Below are 26,228 nucleotides of genomic sequence, written 5' to 3' on the forward strand. Positions count from 1 at the left end.
TCACTTGATGGATCGGATGTTCCTGAGAGTTCTTTGATGTGCATTCTTGTCATATGCTATCTCGTACTACAAATTTTGTGTTGCTTCGCATGGATGGTATTTGATTCACTAAATCTATGCTCGTGCTGATGAACTGTTTCGTTGGTATTGGTATAATCTATTGCTGACTGTATGTTTATTTATGCTCATAGATGTTTGATTATTGTGAACTACTTTACAATTGTTAAGCACTTTATCTTGTAAAACATGAGTCTTATTTGAAGCCTGCTAACAGTTACTTTACATAAGGTTTATGTTGTTAATAGTCTGGCTATTCATGGTATGCACGTTATAAGATATTTGTCAATTATTTCCTTGTGTTTATTGAAGTTCATGCTTTCAATTTATCTCACATCCCACCTCAGTCCGAAGCAAGCTCAACACACCTGAACAGTAGCTGAGCCAACATAACGGAAGGGATCCCTAAAGCAAATGGTGCAGGCTCTAGTTGGGAACCTACACCAGGGAGATCCCCTGTGCTGTTGGCGGAAAATTCTAGCCTGTCAACAGATTTGGTGCTAGAAGGAGGTCCATGGCAAGTGCTAATCCACGCCCTCACACTGAAACTTCTCATCAAGCTAGTAACCAACCCCGACCCCCCATGCTTCCTGAAATACCATACATTCCCCCTTATGGTCTGACTTTCACAAGGCCGCATCAAGAAGAGTCCCAACTCCCCCTCTTGAAGATGCCCTAGGAGGAGAGGAACTACCCCTATTCGAAGTCACCAACGAACATCTCAGGGCCATGCACCCTATTACTTGACAGTTCACTAGGGGTTCGAAATGCATTCCCGTCACTTACTCCCTATCCAACTGACACACCTCCATGCCTTAGTACATGCGTCAAGGCGTCGTCATTAACTCCATATCATAGTTAATCGACATAGCGCTTGATGACTATGTAGACGTTGTTGAGAGGCTCTCCATTGAAAGGTTGTACAACTATCCCGAAGATGAGGGAGGTGACCCTAAGAATACCTTCACTGGAAAAAACAACCAGTCAAAATGGGGAGAGACGCAGGGAAATGATCGATGCCTCACAGAGGATACCCCAGTTAAAATTCAACCTCTGACGGGGAATACTGAGGGGACTCTAGGGCAGGGAACCAGGGAATACCTTAGAGATCGTATAAAATTTTACCATAATCAGTGTCTCCTGAGGAACTTGAGGAATACTAGGAATGTGAGAAACACTAGGGATCTATGACACCTCAGAGTGCCTCGGGGGGAAGGTAGGTGACCCCCTCACACTGGTGGGTGATCAGGCACCGATAGCGAATCAGAGAGAAATGACAGCTGTATCTTATTCCACCCTAGAGGAAACTGCGACCAACAACCGTTGGCCTGGATGGCTCAATCCCCATTTAAAATTAGAGGCCAACTCCATGACATGCCCTGCCATTTCGAGAAACACCTCTCGAAGTTCGACCTCGAAAATGGAACCTCAGCTGACGACCATATTAGAAATTTCTACCTAGCATTGCAAATGATGAAGGTCTAGTACGACGATGTGGCTTGTTGTTTATTCCCTCACACTCTCGAGAATAAGGCATCCACTTGGTATCGGTCGCTACCCATTACCTCCATCTGAACTTGGGATGAGTTCCAGAAAACCTTTCTTGATAAGTTTTCAGAAGACAAGACACCTTCTATGCTCCTCACCGAGCTTAGCACACTGAAATGTCACAAGAAGGAGAAGGTGAAATATTTCAACCAATGATTCACCACCATTTTGAATAAGTTCCTGATGGACGTGGCCCTTGATGATTCCATCACGATTGATTATTACACCAGGGCCCTACCATGGGATATTGCCGTGTTCGTTAAACATGAAGCAAAACCCACCCTGGTAGAGAACTTTGCTGCAATGCTTGAGGTTGAAAAGGATATTCTTTCTATTGGTACCCTAGAGCATGAGTCCCAGGAGGAGGAAAAACCCTCCGGTAAGAAAAATCAAGCCTCATCAAGTAAAACCACAGATAAAGACAAGGATTCCTTCGATTTCAAAGGACTGGCCAAATCCCTAAAGCAGTTGACTAATGAAGTGTCTGAATTAAAGAGAAAGACTAGTGATGCTTCGGGAGGAGGAAAACTCACTAAACCCTTTTTCCGGAAAACTAACAATCCCCTGCCTAAAGCATCACAGGAATCCAGTTCAAACTTCAATGTGGAAGAGCTAGGAAAGGATAACTTCTGCACTTTCCATCAGGCCTCTCACTCTGAGAAGACCTGTTCTCAATGGCTCCATAACATGACCGTCGTAGTCACCCAGCTTTTAGAAGACTAGGCCATAGGAGAAGGTGAAGAAGAAACTAATGGCCCTGAAGAGGATGACTCCCCTCGCAATGATGATGCTCCATATGCCATGTTAACCTTCAAAGTCATCCGTGGGGGAGAGGTACTGACCGCTCAAGAGGCCATCGTGGGAGATGCTCCCCCTAAACCCCCAAAAAGCTACAACCTTAGGAGGAAAGGTCCCGTGTCAGATGCTACACTGGAAGATAAGAAAAGGGCATTGTTAAGAAGGATTCTGCCACCCTCCAATACCAGCCAACCATCCACCCCTTCCCCCAAAGGGACGAATTATCTAAGCTCTAAGGAGTCCCCAACCGGTGTGAGAGGGGACTCATCCACACCCAAAAGTTTGACCAAAGGAATGACAACTAAAACTACCTCGTTAACGCAATGCTCGACACAAGAGCCTTCATCCATAGACTTGGATTACAATATCATTGGGGATATGAAGAAGAATCGAGCTAATATCTCATTGTACAAGGACTAGCCTACGTGAGTTGATTGCCAAAACCTTTGCCACCTATCCTACCCCTTCAAAATCCTCCTCATTGGGCAGGGCGAACTCCTCAGGCCGATCCCCAGCCATGATCAACCTTCAAGCCATAGTAAATGCCACAAACGCAAAATCGAGAGGTTCGACCCCTCCTTTCCTCTTGACCTTCGAGATGTTCAACTATAATTTACACAAATGCCTCGTCGACTCTGGTGCGTCAACCAATGTCATGCCCTGGTCAGTATGCAAAAAGATAAACATCCAACCAGAGAAAACTGATGCTAAAATCATCAACTCGATAGATCCCAAGTTCCGGTTGTGGGAGAGTTAAATAACATTATTATTCGATTGTCTTCTAATTCTCGGGTTCATTAGTGCATTGACATAATCATCGTAGACATTCCAGAAGCCTATGGTTTACTCCTTAGCAAAGATTGGTCTTGCAAGCTTCAAGGCTACTTCACCACAAACTGGTCCCACTTATGGCTGCCCTACAAGGGAAAGAATAACCAGATCAGGGTTAATAGTGAGCCTTTCATGAAGCACACTGTAACCGACCTTGAGAGCTCTAATGAACCAATCAGCAACGCCCAAGAAGAACTGCGGGTGTGTCTCCTCGAGACCCTGTTTGGTTGCTATTAGCCTCAGACATCGACCGTTCCCCCAGATACCCAGTTGGAACTTCCAATGCAAACCCCAAGCCACAATAATGAAATCTATGCCTTGAACTTGCATACTCCGGATCCCCCCTCCCTCAGTGCCAGAATCTGGACATTATACTATGATGGATCCAAGACTCATGACGGAGTTGGAGCAGGTTGTGTCCTACTAGACCCCAAAGGAAATAGATTCTTGATTTCTTGCAGATTAGAGTTCCAATGCACCGACAACACTATAGAGTATGAGGCATTGGTCCTCAGCCTCAAAAAATCCATCGATCTAAAAGCAGATGGTCTGAATGTAATCAGGGATTCTGAAATCATTACGAGGTAGGTATGCAACACAATTCACTGTTTGTCCCCTCACCTCAAGAGTTACCAACAAGAGGTATGGCATTTGATAAACTCGTTTAAATCTTTCAATATCATTTATGTTCCTAGATTTAATAATTTCATCGCTAACACTTTAGCTAATGCTACAGCAAGATTCACGCCCCTTAGGGACAAATTTTCTATTGAAATTATGTATAAACCGGCAGTACCCGATAACATATCTAACTTGCACGTTTTCAATGATGACCAACAGATTCTGGAGTTCATGACAAGTGCAAAAGTGTTTAAAGACGCAGCGATCGACAAAGAAGAACATGAGAGGTCCCTACAAGAAGAAGCAGACTCACAGAAAGGAAACCCCATACCTCAAGGGGTGGTCACGTTAGAGAAATTGTTCGACCTACAAAACCATTTCTGAGGCCCGCCGAACACCAAGACTCATAGTTCCACTCTCTCGCACGAATAGATCAACCTCGAGACCGAATCTGACCCCAAGTGTGTCAACATAGGGCTGGGATGCACCCCCAACGAAAGACAGGCACTTGTCAGCCTATTCAAAAGGTATCGCGATATTTTTGCTTGGACATATGACGACCCGAAAACTTATGATACTCGGATTATCCAGCATGTCATCGCTACAAAAGAAGGGGACAAACCATTACAGCAAAAACTGAGGAAAGTGCATCCTGCATTAGAACCCCTCATCCAAAAGGAACTCAAGAAACTGTTAGATGCTCGCATCATCTTGAAGGTCAGACACTCTACTTGGGTATCCAATCTAGTTCCAGTGCGAAAGAAATATAAAGAAATACGGTTGTGCGTCGATTTCTAGAACCTCAATCGGGCATCAGATAAAGACAACTACCTGATTCCCTCCATGGAGCAGATTCTCCAAACCGTCTCAGGATCAGAAGTCTTCTCCTTATTAGATGGCTTCTTTGGCTACAATCAAGTCCTAATAGCTGAACCCAATCAGATCAAAACAACTTTCCGAACAAAGTGGGGAACGTTTTCATTTCGTCGTATGCCCTTTGGACTGATAAATGGTGGGAGAAAGTTCCAGAGAGAAATGGATATCACATTCTGAGGTTTAATGGGTTAGAGCATAGTGGTCTACGTTGACGATGTCACCATTTTCTCGAAGAAAAGGGTTGACCACCTTCACCATTTAAAACATATTTTCGAACGATGCCGGAAATATGGAATCTCTCTCAACCCCAAAAAGAGCATATTCGCAGTTTCCGAGGGAAACCTGCTCGGACACATCATCACCAAAGACGAAATCACTGTAGACCCTGACCGTGTGAAATCTATAGCACAGATTCCTCAGCCGAGCACCAAAAAAGGTATGCAATCTTTCCTTGGTAAAATTAATTTTCTTTGCAAATTTATTTCAGATTTTGCGCAAATTGTTAAACCTTTACAGAATATGATAAAGAAAGATGTTGTTTTCAAATGGAATCAAGAAGAAAAGGGATCTTTTGATCACATCAAAACAACAATCGTTGAGGCTCCTTCCCTTTTTAGCCCAGATTTCAGTAAGGACTTAATCTTATACACTTTCACCTCAGACTCATCCTTGGCCGTGGTCCTCACACAAAAGGATTGTGACCACGATGAACGTCGTATATCCTTCATGAGTACAAGGCTACAAGGGGTAGAACTAAATTACCCGGACATCGATAAGAAGGCATATGATGTTTATAAAGTGGTGAAACACTTTAGACCATACATCCTAAAAAACCACATCACAGTAATGGTCGCACACCTGACCGTCAGGTCACTCTTCGTCCAACAGGAGCTCGGTGGGAAGAGAGCCAACTAGATGACCTCCCTCCAAGAGTATGATTTGGATTTCAAACCCTCTCACACCATGAAAGGACACAGACTCTGTAAACTAACTGTCGAGGTGACAGATCAACAGTTTTCGGAGGCAGATCAACCAGTTTCGGAGGCAGAAGGCTGGGAACATGAGATTGAAATGTACCAGAACGAACTACTCAGCTCACATGACTCCTCTTCATGGTACTCTGACTTGAGGCAATACCTAGTGCTAGGATCTCTACCCGAGACCATGCCCGCCAAGCAGAAGAGAGTTGTCAGGCTTAAGGCCGCCTCATATCAAATGGTTCAGGGAAACCTTTTCAGAAAGCACCACCTTGACATACTGCTAAGATGTTTGGAATACGATGAGGCTCAGCAAGTGCTAAAAGATCTACATGATGGACCCGCAGGAGGTCATTATGCGGGCGACACCACTACCCACAAGATCATGTGGGCAGGTTTCTACTGGCCCACACTATTCAAGGACATGCATGCCTACGCTTGAAAATGTCCCATCTGTCAGAAGCACGCAGGCAGGCAGGTGAGATCATCCACTCCACTCCAACCCAATGCAATTGAAGAGCCGTTCCAGCAATGGGGGTTGGATGTCATAGGCGAGATCATGCCAAACTAATCAAAACAACACAGGTATATACTCACGACCACTGACTATTTCACCAGGTGGGTAGAGGAAATTCCGTTACGGAAAGTCAACAATGATGTGGTAATATCTTTCATTAATAAGTACATCATAGCCAGGTTTGGTGTCCCAACCTCACTTGTCTTTGATAATGCTACGTATTTTTCATCTTTAAAATTGTATGATTTTTCTTTGGAAAACAGTATCGTGTTAAAGCATTCAGCCAACTACAACCCTCAGGGGAATGGCCTAGCAGAATCTACCAATAAAAACCTCATCCACATCCTCAAGAAAACCCTACTTTCTCATCAAAGGAACTAGCACAATGCACTCAGCAATGCCCTATGGGCTGACTGGGTTACCCCCAAACCATCCATTGGCACATCCCCCTACTTCCTAGTTTATGGGAAAGAAGCCATATTTCCACCTAACCTGTACCTCCGGCCCTCAAACTAGCTCAAGAGTCACAAGGCTCCCCGTGCCCTACCATTCAGAGCCGTATTGACACACTGATGAGATTGAAAGAGGAGAGACTAAAGACCAAAGAGAAATTTGTCATTCACCAAGCCCAGATTAAAAGGTGGTTTGACAAGAAGTCTGCAGGGACCTGTGAATTTAGTGTGGGGGATTTGGTTCTTAAATGGGATCGGGCCCATGAGGACAGGGAAAAACACACTAAGTTCCAAGCTTTGTGGATTGGCCCCTTCCAAATCAAAGAGAAAATTAGCCAGCACACCTTTAAGTTGCAGACCCTGGGAGGGCAAGTTGAACCCCTCCCTGTGAATGGCCAAGATCTTAAGTTCTATTTTACCTAGCAGCCCCAAGGTTTCTAGCCCCATCTTGTACCATAGCTCCATTTTGTTTTCTTAGCTAGCCGTCGTTTTGTTGTCAGTATAGTTTGAAGTTCATTTTCTTTCAGAATAAAAGTTTGGGATGGCAGGTAGAGGTTAGAATGGCCCTGCACATTGGATTCCGCAGATGCTCTATGGAAACGTTTGCTGACTCAACCTTAAGCTGCGACCAAGATATAGTGTGAAAGATTGGTAGTAGTGGGGAACTCAATGGCACACACGACCTCCTTTCCTACTCACGTCGATCTATCCCAGTTGCTTGCATGGCCGATGAGTTTTAATTGTTCTAGCTCACTTGTAATTCTGGGAATGAAGGGGGGACTGAAGAAACCTTTTGAGCATACATACATTTTTGGAAAACAATAAGGTCTATGAAAAACCAAAAACAACCTCTTTGCAAGTCAAATAAGTCGGGATCCCTTGTTCGCCCAGGCTTTAAGCCACCATCCAATAAGTGCACATAAGCACATACAAATAAGTGCCAATGAGCATATCCAATTACTCATAATAAGGGCTAAAGGAATGACAAAGGCTTCCTATGCAAAGAGGTAAGGAAACGAATCCACCGGGGTACTGACCAGGCTCGCTGGCAGTGGAGCAACATTCACGATTTCTAGGTAGTGACTCCGTCGGGATACTGTTCAGGCTTGTTGGTAGCGGAGAAACACCAGAGTACCATGACCACTATACCAAAAAAAATTTAAGCTCATATCATAACTTTAGTTTCCCTTTTCCTTCTGAGGATAGCAGGAGGTAGCACCCTACCTTGCATGATAAAGGTCAGTTTTCACAGATTGGGACAGCTGACCAGTTCAGAGGAGAGGTCTGAGTACCATCAGCGGGACCCATAGCTCTATAAAAGCAACACTTATTTAGGTCCCCTTAAGCTAGGCCAAAAGGCATCAGAAATCCTAGAGTTCTCCCAGTGAATCATCAATTGTTGTAGCTGCTGCAACAACCCCTCCAAAAATTCTGAAATCCTTAAAATTTTCGGAGCCCCTATATCATGCAAGACTTCCTGCACCTTTGAGATCTGCTCAGAAGTTCACAAGACCAGAAGAACCCCGTAAAAACCTAAGTTTTTTGGCTAAGTCACAAGATCCTGTTTAAGTAAGTCGGTTGCAGCTTCAGGATGTGACTATGTCAAACACTTGCGACTGTTGCGATTCTTGCGACCCATACGACCCACAAGTCACATAGGTCACACTTACCCCTCGATGCGACCATGCAACCCTTGTGACCTCGTGACCACCAAGTCACAAGCTCACATAAGTCGCAAAGGTCGCACTTACCCCTCGATGTGACCATGCGACCCTTGCGACCTTGCGACCACTAGGTCCTAAGGTCACATAAGTCGCAAATGTCACATAGGTCACACTTACCCCTCGGTGCGACCATGCGACCCTTGTGACCTCACGACCACTAGGTCACAAGGTTGCACTTTAGACCCGTGCAAACTTTGCACGTGTGACCAAAACTATAAATAGGGAGGTCGCCCCATTCATTGTAACGGCTCCTTTGGTCACATGAAAGACAAAGAATCTTGCGACTTGGGTGCATGTGCGTTTTCTCTAGGTAGGCGACTTTTCACCTTCCTGGTAATCATTTTTTTAACCATCTGTTATTTTGTGCCTTCCCGAACTTCCACCTTCCACCCCAAAGGGATTTTTATCCCCTCTTGCTTAGGTTTTTCACCTCAGACCAAAGAAGAAATTTCCCTGGCTCTGTTCAACCTTTCTTGACCCCCTCAATACCATTCTTTGACCCTGATCATCCCTGTTTTTACCAGTAGGTCTGACCATCTTGCCCGGAAGATGTCTAGAGCTCCCCAAAGCCTCAAATATTCCTCCTTGGCCCACCCAAAACCTAGGTCGCATGACCCATGGTTGTGATACCACTTTTCCCGCGGCCTAGCAACTGTGCGACTCCTGCGACCTAGTGAATGTGCGACCCCTGTGACCTAGAGACTGTGTGACCTAGTGACTGTGCGACCTAGCGACCCGCGACCTAGCAACTACACTACTGTGTGACCTAGCGACTATGCGACTTGTGACTCTTATGCTAAGTCGCTAAGTCATACTCTTTGCCTCGCGACCATGCGACCTAGCTCCCTTTATGACCTGCTAGAAAACCCTCCTGCTAGCTTTTAAAGTTGATTTAATTTAGGCAATTTTTACTTGATTTTCATGCCATCGCTTTGATCGTGGGATTGTATTTTTGACATGCCAGGTGACATGGACCTCGAGTGCATATCCATCTCCTCCTTCGAAGATGAGATGGCTCCGCCAACTACTAAGGCTGCTTGCAGGGGTTCAGGAAGCAGTTTATGGGAGATCTACCAGGACGAGGAGCCACCCATATATGGGGATACAACTTGCAACATTAGTAAAACCACGAAACTTTCTTGGTATGACATCTACGAAGAGTTCGCAAAGCTAGACATACTGGAAACCCAAGAGGATTTCCCAATATACCTAAATGTCAAAAGGTCGAGACTGCACCAGATAACATCACACCCATTGATCTTGCCATGCACAAAGACTGTTGAATGGATCCTACAAAATACAGATATGGATTCATGGACGATCAGAGACCACACTAGAGAATCCTTGGCTACAATCTCCCCCGCATGCATTTCCACCTACTACAGACTCCTGGAGAAATAGGAGACCTTCAATACTAAGTGGCTCTTAGGTTTCGTAACTGCAGTCAAAGATATCCTGAGGGAATGGTGGCAGGACTTGTCAAATTTCAGGGTTAGATCAGATCAGACATATAGGACAGAGGGGTTACAAAAGGTATTTCAATTAATTGCCGCTATGATGTGTCGCTTGTATGGTAAGGCAGACTGTGATGTATTCTATGGCACCTGGGTGCCTCTCATGCACACTGTCGCCACTCAAGGAACTATTTTCAATTGGGCAAACATCCTGGCCTCATCGTTGAAAAAAAACATAGTTGCAGCTAAGCACTCACATCCAGAACATCCTCCAAAATTTTACATGGCTTCGTACCTCCTAGATGTTGTTTGTGCAAGATTCCAATTTGAGGGTTGGAGCTATAACTGGGATACATCAACGGTCGACCCCGTGCACCACCACTACAAGGTTTTCTGGGACACTGCTTACAATGGTATATTAGATGTGATTTCAAAAATCTTTTATTGTCCTGCTATACCAACTGTTATTTGGTGAGGAACCACCATGCATGTCAAAGAGGGCTATGGAGACAATGATCAAGGTGGCACATTGGTTCCCCATCCAAGAGGAAACGGTCATCAGAGTGTTTGGTACCCATAAGGCCCCAAATTCCCTACCTAGGTTTTTAATGGATAGGACACTCTTGCGAGAAATCTGCTACCAAATGACATAGGTCTTTTTAAAGGTATTGAACAAAGGAAAGAAGAAACCATGGCCTGCCTTCCCTCTCACCATCGGAGCATATGTAGTGGAAAACTTCAAACAAGTGGAAGCAGAGGCTGAAGCATTAAAGGGTAGCCATTTCGTAAGTCTCAACTATCAGACGTACGATCCCGAGAGAGTCATGGCCACCCACTACAAGAAAGAAAAGTTCAGCTGGTCATATTCGCACACTAGACAAGATCATGAAGATGGGGTGAAGAATTGGTATAACGCCACAAGGGAACTTAGTCCGAGTGAGCAGCAAGCCAGAGATGAGGAGCTCCTCAAGGATTCCTAGGAAAATGTTAATCTTAAAGAAAGAGCCTCCACCATCAAGAAAAAATAGTAGGAGACACAGAGCGGCACCGAGGGATCCGACAAGAAAAAGGGGAAAGAGGTTGAAGATATTTTGAGCGACCCCAAAGAGGAGGACATCAATGAAATGTTGGAACAAAGAAATGCCACCCTTGTAAGAAAAAAGAAGGAGCTTAAGAGAAGAAGAGAGCAAGAGATCAAACAATCTCAGGATTCTAGTGACCAAGGCCAACTCGAGAAGAGGAGGCGACAAGAAGAGAAGGAAAAGGAGAAACAACTACAAGAAAAGCTGCAGGAGGAAAGAAGGGCTTAGGAAGAGGTAGAGAAGAAAAAAAAGGAGGAGGAGCACAAGGCTAGGGAAGAAGAGGAGAAAAGGAGATTGGAGTAGGAGCTAAAAAATATGGAAGACGAGCTCAAGAGGCAACAAGCGCTTGCAGATCAAGAAAGAAAGTAGTAGGAGGAAGAACTAAGGAAGACCAAATAAAAGGAAACCGAGGGAATCGAGCAAGGAGAGACTAGTAAAATAATCGAGCTAGATAGAGAGCGAAGTGAGCTACTCCCATTGGATGTGCCTCCTTCTACTCCCCTCACTGGCGAGCACCTTCCCTTGCAAGAATTGGGGTTCTCAAAAGGACAAGAAGAGGAGGTCCTAGATCTCACAAGGCTCACCTTCGACAAAGTTAGCCTCAAAATTGTGCAAAAAAGGAAAAAAATATTGTGCCAGGAATCTAGCTGAGTCCTTATCAGTCACCACAACCAAGGAGATTGTCCCTAACATCACAACAAACCCAGAAATGATCGCCTCGACTAGGACAACTTTCATTGCCGCCATAGAACACAATGTGGCCCGGATGAGCAGTCAGATCATAGACCTTCAGAATAGGAATTACATGTCTGAACAAAGGGCCACCATTGCAGAGCAAGAGAGAAAGAGAGTAGAGGAAGAGAATGCAGCTCTCCATTTAGTTCACTCAAGCACAACATAATTTCACGAAGCTATCGAAGGAGAGGCTGAGACCTTTGGGGAAGCCATGGAAATGGTCTACGAAGAGATGTCTGAAATGCATCACACAGTGGCTCCAAGCTTGGAAATACAAGCTCACAGAATGGAAAGAGTCGCAATGTTAAAGGCGGTTGTGATTGCTCTAGATAAAATACATGAATGGTCCGTTTAGTACCCGGGAGCACCAGCGGTCGTCCCTAAGAAATATTGGATCACCATGCAGAATGCCAAGGTTCAACTCCACATCAAGATTCAATCAAAAGACAAATTGACCAAATATGTGGACAAGGTATTAGCTTCTTATAGGCATCTTTTCAGCGGCCTAGAATCTATGATCCAACTTCATGGGGTTCCTTCTATCAAAGAAGTTGGGCAAGTGAGGAGATAGGAAGATATCTCAAAGGAAGTACATGTTTTTGTGGATACATATAAACAAGCAGCCCGTGCAGAGGACATGCCAGTCACCAAAGAAAATATCACATGTTATGTGGTAGAACTAGTAAGGATTTACACCAAACTGGTGACCTTGAATAACCAAGTGAATGCCAAACGGACCACCCTCATCTCAGATGCACTCGAGTGCCTACACAGATATGATGAAGACTAGCTACAGATCAATCCCATCGTATCATAATAGAACCTATGGCGCACCTATTTGACAAAACAACTCAATTTGGACATCCCAGAACTTGCTATTGTTAAATTGATGAATTAGGTTAATAGCTTATTTTTGTGATGTATGTACTTTGGTAGAATAAGACATTTTTGGAATATGAAAGGTCATGAGGGAGACCAAGGGTCATCGGGTAGATGAAGAGTCATGAGGAAGCTCAAGAGTCAAGGGTAGGCCATGAGTCACCCTCACTCTATAAATACACCCTCATGACACATTCGCCAGGACCTTTTTGCTACAGAAATTTTGGAGATATAATATTGCTTAGGAGAACTTATGATCTTCTAATTGATGCAAGGAGTCATTGTAATCTTCCACTATTGGATTCCTCAAATATTTTATGTTGTAATTTCCATGAGTATTTTCTTCACTTGATGCATCAGATGTTCCTAAGATTTCTTTGATGTGCAGTCTTATCATATGCTATCTCGTACTACAAACTTTGCATTTCTTCACATGGATGGTATTTGATTCACTTACTCTATGCTCATGCTGATGAACTGTTTCGTTGGTATTGGTATAATCTATTGTTGACTGTACGTTTATTTATGCTCATAGATGTTTGATTATTGTGAACTACTTTACAATTTTTAAGCGCTTTATCTTGTGAAACATGTAGAAAATCTATGATAGGTTAACTTGATAATGCCATATAAATCAAAGTAGAATACTATAACCTACTTCTACTATCAATTTGCGGAAGCTTAAATATTGAGCTGAATAATATAACCAGAAGAAGAAGAATCAATCGCAAAATACACATGAAAATACTTTGGGGATAGCCTCAGCTAAAAACCCCACATCATTGTATTATCATACAAGTGGAAATACATAGGAATTATACAAAGCCTTAGCTCTCACAGCTATCCAACTCTCAGTACAATCCTCACAGATGATCACAGGAAATCTAGGCTTTTCTCCAGCCTTCCTCTTTTCCCTCCAAGCTCCTATTTCCTTGCACTATTCTTTGTGGATGATTCTCCTTTACCAAGTGGAAAACTAATCTACCAAGTGGATGATCGTCCTCCAAAACTACGCAATCTTCAATCATGATTCCTTGACTGCATGCATGAGTTATATCTTTGAGAAAAAACATGCAAATGATAGTACACTGTCCTTGGCATTTATCTCAACTGGGTCTTTCTTAGAATAAACATGCATGAGTTTCTGATGAGGAAATCTTCAGTCAACTGGAGTAGCACTAGTTGAGTGCATGCTTGCATCAACTAACTGTTAACTCACTTTTAGTTCCTCAAACAGTTTGGAACTAATTTAACTGGACTTAACTCAGTAAACTGAGTTAACTAATTACGACTCAAATATAACTCAATCTTATCTACTTAATTTAAGGGATAACTCTTGCATGACTTCAGAAAAACTTCTAACTTGAATTTCTCCAACTAATTAATTTAAACTAAATTAATTAATTATTTCCAAGTAGCTGTTAAGGCTAAATTCGATTTTAATTCACAATTTAATTCAAGGACAAATTAAATTGGAATATTCTTGTTTCCATATTTCAACAAAACATGAGTCTTATTTGAAGCATGCTAACCGTTACTTTACATAAGGTTTATGTTGTTAATAGTTTGGCTATTCATGGTATGCACGTTATAAGATATTTGTCAATTACTTCCTTGTGTTTATTGAAATTCATGCTTTCAGTTTAGCTCACATCCCACCTCCATCTGAAGCAAGCTCAACACATGTGAATGGCAATCAGGCCTACATACCGAAAGGGATCCCTAAAGAAAACGGTGCAAGCTTTAGTTGGGAACCTACACCGGGGAGATCCCTAGTACTATTGGTGGAAAATTCCAGCCCGTCAACAGAACCCAAGGGAATAAAATTACATCCAAGGGATTAATATTATAAACCCAAGGTATATAAACCCTAAATAAATATTATAAATACTAAAATAAACATGGTTGAACATGGTTGTTTTTCATATTGAGACAATCCTTGTCACAATGTGACGTTGGGCCATGGTTGATTTTCATTTCAAGACAATATTTGTCACAACACAACATGCTTGATTTTATAAAACATGGTTGACCAACATTGACCATGGTAAACCATGCTTGACCATGATTATCATATTGAGACAATATTTGTCATAATGTGATATTGGACCATGGTTGAAACAATGATTGATTTTCATATTGAGACACTATTTGTCACAATGCGATGTACTATGGTCGACCATGATTGAATTTATAAAGCATAGTTGACCAAGATTAGCCATAGCTGACCATGATTGATATTATAAATCCAAGGGAATAATAAACCCTAGGGATTAATACTAAAAACCCAAGTGATTATAAACCCAATGAAATAATATTAAACATTAGGAATATGAACCCTTAGATTAATAAACCCAAGGGAATAATAAACCCAAGATAAATATAAACCCTAAGATAAATATTATAAACCCTAAAATAAATGTGTCTGACCATGGTTGATTTCCATATTAAGACAATCCTTGTCACAATGTGACGTTGGACCATGATTTATGTTTATATCGAGACAATATTTGTCTCAATGCGACATAGGACCATGGTTGATTTTCATATTGAGACAATATTTATGTTAATAAAAATATTATTAAATATTATAAACTAAGAGAATAATAAGTTACCCAAGAGATTGATATTATAAATCCAAGGGAATAATAAAGCCAAGGAATTAATATTAAAACCCTAAGGGATTATGAACCCAAGGGACTAATATTAAACACAAAGGATTAATATTATAAACCTAAGGTATATAAACTGGAAGAAAAATATTAAAACCATAAAATAAACATGGTTGATTGAGGCTGATTTTCATATTGCCTTGTCACAATGCGACGTTGGACCATGGTTGACCATGATTAGTTTTCATATAAACAATATTTGTCCCAATGTGATGTTGGAGCAATGTTTCCCATGGTTGATTTTCATATTGAGACAATCATTTTCATAATGCAACATTGGAACATGGTTGACCATGAATAATTTTATAAAATAGGGTTGACCATGGTTGATTTGCATATTGATACAATCCTTGTCACAATGCAACATTGGACCATGGTTGACGATGCTTAACCATGATTTATTTTCATATTGAGACAATCTTTGTCACAAAGTGATGTTGGACCATGGTTGATTTTCATATTGTGACAACATTTATCAAAATTCAACATTTGAACATCGTTGACCATGGTTGGCTATGATTGGCCATGATTTACCATGATTGATATTATAAAGCCAAGGGAATAATTAGCCCAAGGGATTGATATTATAAACCCAAGGGAATAATAAACCCAAGGGATTAATACTAGAACCATCTTTGTCAAATAACCATGGTTGATTTTCATATTGACACAATCTTTGTCAAAATGTGACATTGGATCATGGCTCACCATGATTGATTCTATAAGCCATGGTTGAGCATGGTCCACCATAGTTGACCATGATTGATAGTATAAACCCAAAGGATTAATACTAAAACTCTAAGGGATTATGAACCCAAGGGAAAAATATTGAACCCAAGAGATTAAAATTATAAACTCAATGTATATAAACCCTAAGATAAATATTACAAAACCTAAAATAAACATGGTTGACTGTGGTTGGTTTTCATATTGAGACAATCCTTGTCACAATGTGATGTTGTAGCATGGTTGACCATGATTGACCATGATTGGTTTTCATATCGAGACAACCTTTGTCACAATGCGACGTTGGAACATGATTGACCATGGTTGATTTTCATATTGACACAATCTTTGTCACAATGCAACATTCATTAGGGGAATTTTCAGGTCTAAAATGGGCCTCCTAAGAAAAATGTACAACCAAAATAAACTTTATAACAACCAATAAGATTCAAGATGATGATGACAACCATGGGGGATGATTCACCATTTTTGGAGTAAAAAAGTAAAAAGATTAAAAAATAATAAAATAATAAAACTACTTTTTCAGCTTGTATTTCAACTTATCTCCCTATGGTTTTACTTAAATTTTGAGCGGGAGTAATTGTTGGATGCAAAATTTAATTCCATCCAAGGAGTACCCATTTTGTATACTTTCGATGGACCCTGCTACACGAAAAATAAGAAATACATGAAAAAAATATGATTGCAATCACATTTTTCATGTATTTCTCATTTTTCATGTAGAAGGGTCAATCAAACGTATGCAACATGGGTACTCCTTGGACGGGGAATCAAAATTTGAATCCAAAGAGTGTTTCTACTCGAAAGTTGAGTAAACCCATAGGGAGATAAGTTGAAAAAATAGTTTTTTCTTTTTTCGCTCTAAAATTTGATGATGTAATCTAATATTATTTTATTATTTCCACTATTATTTTATAATTTCCTTAGGAGGCCTATTTTAGACCTCAAAATTCTTCTCATGATTGTACCATGGTTGTCCATGATTGATATTATAAACCCAAAGGAATAATAAACCCAAGGGATTAAAACTAAAAACCTAAGGGATTATAATCTCAAGGGAATAATATTAAACCCATGAGAATAATATAAACCAAAGTTATATAAACCCTAAGATAAAGATTATAAACCCTTAAATAAATAGGGTTGACCATAGTTGATTTTCATATTGATACAATCTTTGTCACAATGTGGTGTTGGACAATGATCGACCATGGTTGAACCCTTAGATTAATAAACCCAAGGGATTGATATTGTAAACCCAAGGGAATAAAAAAACCCAAGGGATTATGAACCCAAGGGAATAAAAAACCCAAGGGCTAATGAACCCAAGGGAATAATATTAAACCTAAGGAATCAATCTTATAAACCCAAAGTATACAAACCTTAAGATAAATATTATAAACCATAAAATAAATATGGTTGACCATGGTTGATTTTCATATTCAGACAATCCTTCTCACAATGGACACTGGACCATGGTTGACTATGTTTTACCATGATTTATTTTCATATTGAAACAATCTTTGTCACAATGCGACATTGGACCATGGTTGATTTTCATATTGAGACAATCTTTGTCACAATGCGTCATTGGACCATGCTTGACTATGATTGACCATTGTTCACCATGATTGATTCTATAAAACATGGTTGACCATGGTTGACCATAGTTGGTCATGATCAAGAGAAATTTAATGTTAAGAGAAATATCAATCTCTGATTTGTTAACTACTGTTAAGAATATTTTATAATATTTCATAAAGTTTAAATTCCTACTATCCACCTTTAGTTATTGATGAATATATTCAAATATTGGAGACTGAATTATAAAATAAACAAACATACTGAAGTAATTTTTTATGAATATTCAATAAACATTAAATTTATTTCATCTACTATAATTATTAAATTAAAAATTAATTTTGGAAACTGAATTATAAATAAAAAAACATATTTAGGTAAATATTTTATTAATATTCAATAAAGATTAAACATATTGAAGCAAATATTTTATGAATATTCAATAAAAATTAAATCTCTTTCATCTATTATAATTATTAAATTAAAAATTAATTTTAGAAACTAAATTATAAAATAAACAAACATATTCCAATAAATATTTTATTAATATTCAATTAAAACTAAATTTTTTCCAATCATTATAATTATTAAATTAAAATTTTAAATATCGTATTCTAACATAGTTATAAATTTTAAGTTGTATTTTCAAAATTTAAGTAAACTGTTTTTAATATATTAATTTTTTTAATACAATAAAGAAACATTACAAAATATTTATTTATTAAATTGAGATTATTTATTAATATGTGTTAATTATATAGAGTTCATTTATTTTAAATATGAAATTATAATACTCTAATTAAAATACATTATATCAGGCATAGATAGTATAGAATAGTAAATTGTAATATTCAAGATTTAACTAAGATTTTTTAAAAGTAATAAATTTTTTTATATAAAAGAACTATTTCAAAATATTCATTAATTAAATTAAATTGAGTTTATTTATTAATTATATAGATTTAATGTATTTCAGATATTCTTAAATAGAGTTTATTTATTTATAAAGTATATCCAAAACAAGGTAATTTGATAATTGAAATCAATATTTTTAGGATTTTAACATCAAAACATTTTGAAGTTTCAAGATTGAAACATTAAAACATTTATTTATTGTTACAAAGGAAGAAAGGTAATCAAATGTTAATTACTTGAAATATTAAATGAAAACCAAAATTTTCATAAAATTAAGTATAATTTGAATATATTGTCTAGCGGTTAAAAATATATTCATATTTTTTTATAAGAAATTACAATTTCAAATTAAATAAACACTTATAATGTTTCTCTCCCATAACATTTATTGTCTAATTTCAATAGTGTATTGATTGCATGTATCTTTACGCTGATCAAATATTGTTGTTAGGATAATGTTTGGCACAATCAATATTCATATCACCTTAGTACATTGATTACTATACATTCTAGAATATGTATATCTTGTGTAATTTGAATGACATATTGATTGCATGTATTTTTTGTTGACCGAACATTGTTGTTAGCATAATGTTTTGCAAAATTAGTTAGCATAATGCTTCGCAAAATCAATAAGTATATCAAGCTAGTACATTGATTGTTATACATTACGGAGTCTTGTCAAATTGTTTTTAGTTTTTCTAATACATATAGTTTTATATTGATTTTAGTTTCATTAATAGGTTTTTGACTTTTGAATATATGACATTTGTCTGAAATTTAGTGAAATTGTTTTTTGAGTGATAAGTTTGAATCTTGTAACTTATATTATTAATGTTCCAAATCTTTTTGAGAAAAAAAAATCATTTATATATTAAAAAACATATAAACAATAATTTTTTTTTTTTTTTTAAGAAGCTAAATCTATTTATATTTTAAACATTTAAACCAATAAAAAATTCACAATCTAGTAGAAAGTTTTATGAATCAATTTCGAACCAAAAAATAGAAATCTTTTCGTTTCATATGATGTTTAGGTTTCAATTGATACTCAGCTATAAACTACATCAGTTCTTGTTATATATGTATATATTATGTGCTTTAAAATGTTCTGGGTCATATAATATATAATTTAGTTTAGATTATATTGATTATGATTATGATTGCCTTTGATTATGATTATGATTAAAACTCTTACAGATCAAAGCTTAGACACATTTAAATTGATATAACTTTTGTGTACAAAAAGTTTACTTTTATAATATAAAATTATCAAATGAATTTATTAAAGCCACATATATCATAAAGGTGTATGCATCACCTGAAAAGTGTATTGTGGAATCTGATGTAGGAGCATCCGAGCACTCTTCATTAAAAGAGGAATCCAAAGCTGAGAAGGAGGAGACGTGGACAAACGTGCAAACCAGGAGGCAAATTCTGTTAAAATAGGGCTAAAATGATGGAATGGATAAAGTCTCTAGAAGACTTATTTAATGTAATTTAATCTGCCATGTATGCGTATAGAGAGATTTAGGGGTTTGTTGAGCGATTGTGGGAGAAATTCATGGATTGTAAACGATCCCTCCCTTTTGTAACTTCTTATATAAGAGAGTCTGTGTAAGGAGGTGAGATAGATAGAGCGACAGATAGAGATTTGTGTAAACAAGGTGTGGATTCAATGTAGTCGAGAGGGGAAAGTGTGACTAAGGCTGAAATGCCTTAGAATGTATTTAAGTTCTGTATAATATAAATCTACGTGTGCGTGCGAATTCTGTGTATTTATGCCTTTTCAAGTTATGCTGTGTATATATGCGTTGGTGAGTTAATTTTGTGTTACGGTTTTATTAATCGACCATCGATCACTATGAGGATCGATGGGGATCCAAAGTTAAAACAAGTCAATTGTTGTGTGAAGTGTCGAGTAGAAATGGTGGAGTTAATTAAGTGTTGATGCAGATTCCATCATATGTGATGAAGTGCAAAGAAGAACCGTCGGATCATTCGACTACGGGAGTAGAAGTGCATGAATTCTTCATCCAAGACTAAAGTCCCGCACTCATTTCCAACCATTGATTCCATTGTCAACGCATTGTGCCATAGTCAACAGCGGGGGTTGGTCTGTTGTTAAACCGTGTGTACTGAAGTCCCGCACTCATTTCCAACCATTGATTCCATTGTCAACGCATTGCGCCATAGTCAACAGCGGGGGTTGGTCTGTTGTTAAACCGAGTGTTAATAGAAGTCCCGCTAGCTGCAGGATCTAAGGCCTCCATCATCCAACAAATATTGGGTTGGAATAGGTGTGGAAGTTAATCCATAAACTAGACCCGAACATTTATAGATCGAGGACTGATAATTCTCATCGGCTTCATGAGGGCGGATAAACGTCGAACAAGTTTCTCATGCGATGAAGCATCGACCATTGGATCGTGAAGTTGATCAACGACAGAGATTGAAGAACAACGGAAAGGCTTGGGAAAGAGCGGAACTGAGAAGTTTATGGATGCGGGTTTATTCTATTTAAGTTCTAGCCTTAGGCGTTCATGGTCGGCTTTCCATGTATTTCTGTGTATTTGCGCTGACTATTGTTGTCTCGGTTTTAAGGCAAAAGCACCAATTAATGCTTCTGATAGAAATGTGGGCCCATAACCCACAGGTATCAGAGGAGGGAAAACTTTTCTTGTGTAAAAGAGATTTCATGTAGAAGGAGGAGTGAAATCAGAAAGAGAAGGAGGTACAATTGTGTTAAATCTTGGTGACTTTATGGTCTTTTTACTGTCGTACAGATAGTGGCAACAGAAGGTGAGAAGACTTGCAGCAACCTAGAGCAAGGAGTGCTCAATTGGTTCTAGAGGAGAGAAACAGAACGATGCCGAAAGACTAAGCTCAGAGGAGGAAACTTGGTGAGGTATCATGTAGCAGAGAAGACTGTTACTGCAGAGGTTTCTAGTTGTAGCTCAAAGAAGATCATGAAGGCAATTCCACTGAGGAAGTGGGTAGCAATTCTATGGGATTAAGGAGAAGCATATGACCAGGAGGTCATAAATTTTTGTGCCTCGCGAGTCTAATGCGGGAGCATCTGAGCACTCTTCATTAAAAGAGGAATCCAAAGCTGAGAAGGAGGAGACGTGGACAAATGTACAAACCAGGAGGAAAATTGTGTTAAAACAGGGCTAAAATGATGGTATGGATAAAGTGTCTAGAAGATTATTTAATGTAATTTAATCTGCCATGTATGTGTATAGAGAGATTTAGGGGTTTGTTGAGCGATTGTGGGAGAAATTTATGGATTGTAAACAATCCCTCCCATTTGTAACTTCTTATATAAGAGAGTCTGTGTAAGGAGGTCAGATAAATAGAGTGACAGATAGAGATTTGTGTAAACAAGGTGTGGATTCAATGTAGTCGAGAGGGGAAAGTGTGACTAAGGCTGAAATGCCTTAGAATGTAATTAAGTTCTATATAATATAAATCTGTCTGTGAGTACAAATTCCGTGTATCTGTATATATGCGTTGGTGAGTTAATTTTTGTGTTACGGGTTTATTGATCAACCATCAATCACTGTGAGGATCGATGGGATCCAAAGTTAAAACAAGTCAATTGTTGTGTGAAGTGTCGAGTAGAAATGGCAGAGTTAATTAAGTGTTGATGCAAATTCCATCATATGCGAAGAAGTGCAAAGAAGAGCTGTCAGATCATTCAACTACGGGAGTAGAAGTAGATGAATTATTCATCCACGACTGAAGTCCCGCACTCATTTCCAACGATTGATTCAATTTTCAACGCATTGTGCCATAGTCAGCAGCGGGGGTTGGCCTATTGTTAAACCGTGTGTTAATAGAAGTCCCACTAGCTGCAAGATCTAAGGCTTCCGTCATCCAACGAATAACGGGTTGGAATAGGTGCGGAAGTTAATCCATAAACCAGACCCGAACATTTATAGATCGAGGACTGATAATTCTCATCGGCTCCGTGAGGGTGAATAAACATCGAACAAGTTTCTCGTGCGATGAAGCGTCGACAGTTGGATCGTGAAGTTGATCAACGACAGAGATTGAAGAACAACGAAAAGGCTTGGGAAAGAGTGGAACTGAGAAGTTTATGGATGTGGGTTTATTCTTTTTGAGTTCTGGCCTTAGGCTTTCATGGTCGGGTTTCCATGTATTTCTGTGTATTTGCGCTCACTGTTGTTGTCCCGGTTTTAAGGAAAAAGCGCCAATTAACACTTCCAATAGAAACATGGGCCCATAACCCACAGGTCCACAATTGATATTTTGGAAATGTAAGGTATATTTCCTTAGCACAATTTCTCCTTTCAAAAAGTGGTATCAGAGGAGGGAAAATTTTTCTTGCGTAAAAGAGATTTCGTGTAGAAGGAGGAGTGAAATCAGAAAGAGAAGGAGGTACAGTTGTGTTAAAATTTGGCAAGTTTATGGTCTTTACTATCGTACAGATAGCGGCAGTAGAAGGTGAGAAGACTTGCAGCAACCTAGAGCAAGGAGTGCTTAATTGGTTCTAGAGGAGAGAAACAGAAGGATGCCGAAAGACTAAGTTTATAGGAGGAAGCTTGGTGAGGTATCATGTAGCAGAGAAGACTGTTACTACAGAGGTTTGGTTGCAGCTCAGAATATCATGAAGGCAGTTCCACTGAGGAAGTGGGTAGAATTTCTATGGGATTAAGGAGAAGCATATGACCAGGAGGTCATAAATTTTTGTGCCTCGAGAGTCTGATGCAGGAGCATCCGAGCACTCTTCATTAAAAGAGGACTCCAAAGATGAGAAGGAGGAGACGTGGACAAACGTACAAACCAGGAGGCAAATTCTGTTAAAATAGGGCTAAAAATATGGAATGGATAAAGTCTCTAGAAGACTTATTTAATGTAATAATTTGCCATGTATGCGTATAGAGAGATTTAGGGGTTTGTTGAGCGATTGTTGGAGAAATTCATGGATCATAAATGATCCCTCCCTTTTGTAACTTCTTTTATAAGAGAGTCCGTGTAAGGAGGTGAGATAGATAGGGTGATAGATAGATATTTGTGTAAACAAGGCGTGGATTCAATGTAGTCAAGACGAGAAAGTGTGACTAAGGCTGAAATTCCTTATAATGTAATTAAGTTCTGTATAATATAAATCTACGTGTGTGTGCGAATTCCGTGTATCTGTGTATTTATGCCTTTTCAAGTTATGTTGTGTATATATGCATTGGTGAGTTAATTTTTGTGTTACGGGTTTATTGATCGACCATCGATCACTGTGAGGATTGATGGGGATCCAAAGTTAAAACAAGTCAATTGTTGTGTGAAGTGTCAAGTAGAAATGGCAGAGTTAATTAAGTTTTGGTGCATATTCCATCATATGCGAAGAAGTGCAGAAGAAGAGCCGTTAGATCATTCAACTGCGGGAGTAGAAGTGCATGAATTCTTGATCTAGGATTGAAGTCCCGCACTCATTTCCAACCATTGATTCCATTTTCAATGCATTGCGCCACAGTCAACAACAGGGGTTGGCCTGTTTTTAAACCTTGTGTTAATAGAAGTCCCGCTAGCCATAGGATCTAAGGCCTCCATCATCCAACAAATATCGGGTTGGAATAGGCGCGAAAGTTAATCTAGGAACTAGACCTAAAAATTTATATATCTAAGACTGATAATTCTCATCGGCTTCATGAGGGCAGATAAACATCGAACAAGTTTCTCATGCGATGAAGCGACAACCATTGGATCATGAAGATGATCAATGACAGAGATTGAAGAACAGTGGAAAGGCTTGGGAAAGTGCAAAATCGAGAAGTTTATGGATGCGGGTTTATTCTATTTGAGATCCGGCCTTAGGCGTTCATGGTCGGGTTTCCATGTATTTCTGTGTATTTGTGTTGACTGTTGTTGTCTCGATTTTAAGGCAAAAGTGCCAATTAACGCTTCCGATAGAAACATGGGCCCATAACCCACATGTCCATGATTGATATTTTGGAAATGAAAGGGATATTGCCTTAGCACAATTTCTCCTTTCATCAAGTGGTATCAGAGCAGGGAAAGGTTTTCCTGCGTAAAAGAGATTTCGTGTAGAAGGAGGAGTGCAAGCAGAAAGAGAAGGAGGTACAGTTGTGTTAAATCTTGGCAATTTTATGGTCTTTACTGTCATACAGATAGGGGTAGCAGAAGGTGAGAAGACTTGCAAAAACCTAGAGCAAGGAGTGCTTAATTCTTTCCAAAGGAGAGAACCAGAAGGATGCCAAAAGACTAAGCTTAGAGGAGGAAGCTTGGTGAGGTATCATGTAGTAGAGAAGACTGTTATTGCAGTGGTTCGGTTGTAGCTCACAGAAGATCATGAAGGAAATTCCGCTAAGGACGTGGGTAGAATTGTTATGGGATTAAGGAGAAGCATATGAACAGGAGGTCATAAATTTTTGTGCCTCAGGAGTCTGATGCGGTAGCATCTGAGCACTCTTCATTAAAATAGGAATCCAAAGCTGAGAAGGAGGAGACGTGGACAAACATGCAAACTAGGAGGAAAATTCTGTTAAAACAAGTCTAAAATGATGGAATGGGTAAAGTCTCTAGAAGACTCATTTAATGTAATTTAATCTGCCATGTATGAGTATAGAGAGATTTAGGGGTTTGTTGAGCGATTGTGGGAGAAATTCATTGATTGTAAACGATCCCTCCCTTTTGTAACTTCTTATTAAGAGAGTCTGTGTAAGGAGGTGAGATAGATAGAGCGATAGATAGAGATTTGTGTAAACAAGGTGTGAATTCAATGTAGTCGAGAGTGGAAATTGTGACTAAGGCTAAAATGCCTTAGAATGTAATTAAGTTCTGTATAATATAAATCTGCGTGTGTGTGCGAATTCCGCGTATCTGTGTATTTATGCCTTTTCAAGTTATGTTGTGTATATATGCTTTAGTGAGTTAATTTTTGTGTTACAGGTTTATTGATCGACAATCGATCACTGTGAGGATCAATGGGGATCCAAAGTTAAAACAAGTCAATTGTTGTGTGAAATTTCGAGCAGAAATGACAGAGTTAATTAAGTGTTGATGCAGATTCCATCATATGCGAAGAAGTGCAGAAGAAGAGCTGTCGGATCATTCGACTACGGGAGTAGAAGTGCATGAATTCTTGATCCAGGACTGAAGTCCCGCACTCATTTCCAACCGTTGATTCCATTTTCAACGCATTGCGCCACAGTCAACAGCGGGGGTTGGCCTATTGTTAAACCATGTGTTAATAGAAGTCCTGCTAGCTGTAGGATCTAAGGCCTCCATCATCCAATGGATATCGAGTTGGAATAGGCATGGAAGTTAATCCAGAAACCGGACCTGAACATTTATAGATCAAGGACTGATAATTCTCATCAGTTCCGTGAGGGCAGATAAATGTCGAACAAGTTTCTCATGCGATGAAGTGTCGAGCATTGGATCGTGAAGCTAATCAACAGAAATGATTGAAGAACAATGGAAAGGCTTGGGAAAGAGTGGAATTGAGAAGTTTATGGATGCAGGTTTATTCTATTTGAGATCCAGCCTTAGGCATTCATGGTCGGGTTTCATGTATTTCTGTGTATTTGCACTGACTGTTGTTGTCCCAGATTTAAGGAAAAAATGCTAATTAACGCTTCCAATAGAAACGTGGGCCCATAACCCATAGGTCCACAATATTTTGGAAATGAGAGGGATATTTCCTTAGTGCAATTTCTCTTTCATCAAGTGGTATCAGAGGATGGAATGTTTTTCCTACGTAAAAGAGATTTCGTGTAGA

General features: G+C 39.3%; 1 pseudogene; it reads right to left on the minus strand.

Moving 5' to 3' along the window:
* Positions 1-3,309: 3,309 nt before the first annotated feature.
* Positions 3,310-26,228, minus strand: part of LOC149199308 (very-long-chain aldehyde decarbonylase GL1-4-like) — a 28,476-nt pseudogene continuing 5,557 nt past the window's right edge.

This window comes from Pinus tabuliformis, chromosome 2_1, assembly GCF_031772625.1.
Source record: "Pinus tabuliformis cultivar Carrire ecotype Pingquan chromosome 2_1, CPIR1, whole genome shotgun sequence".
NCBI lineage: Eukaryota > Viridiplantae > Streptophyta > Pinopsida > Pinales > Pinaceae > Pinus > Pinus tabuliformis.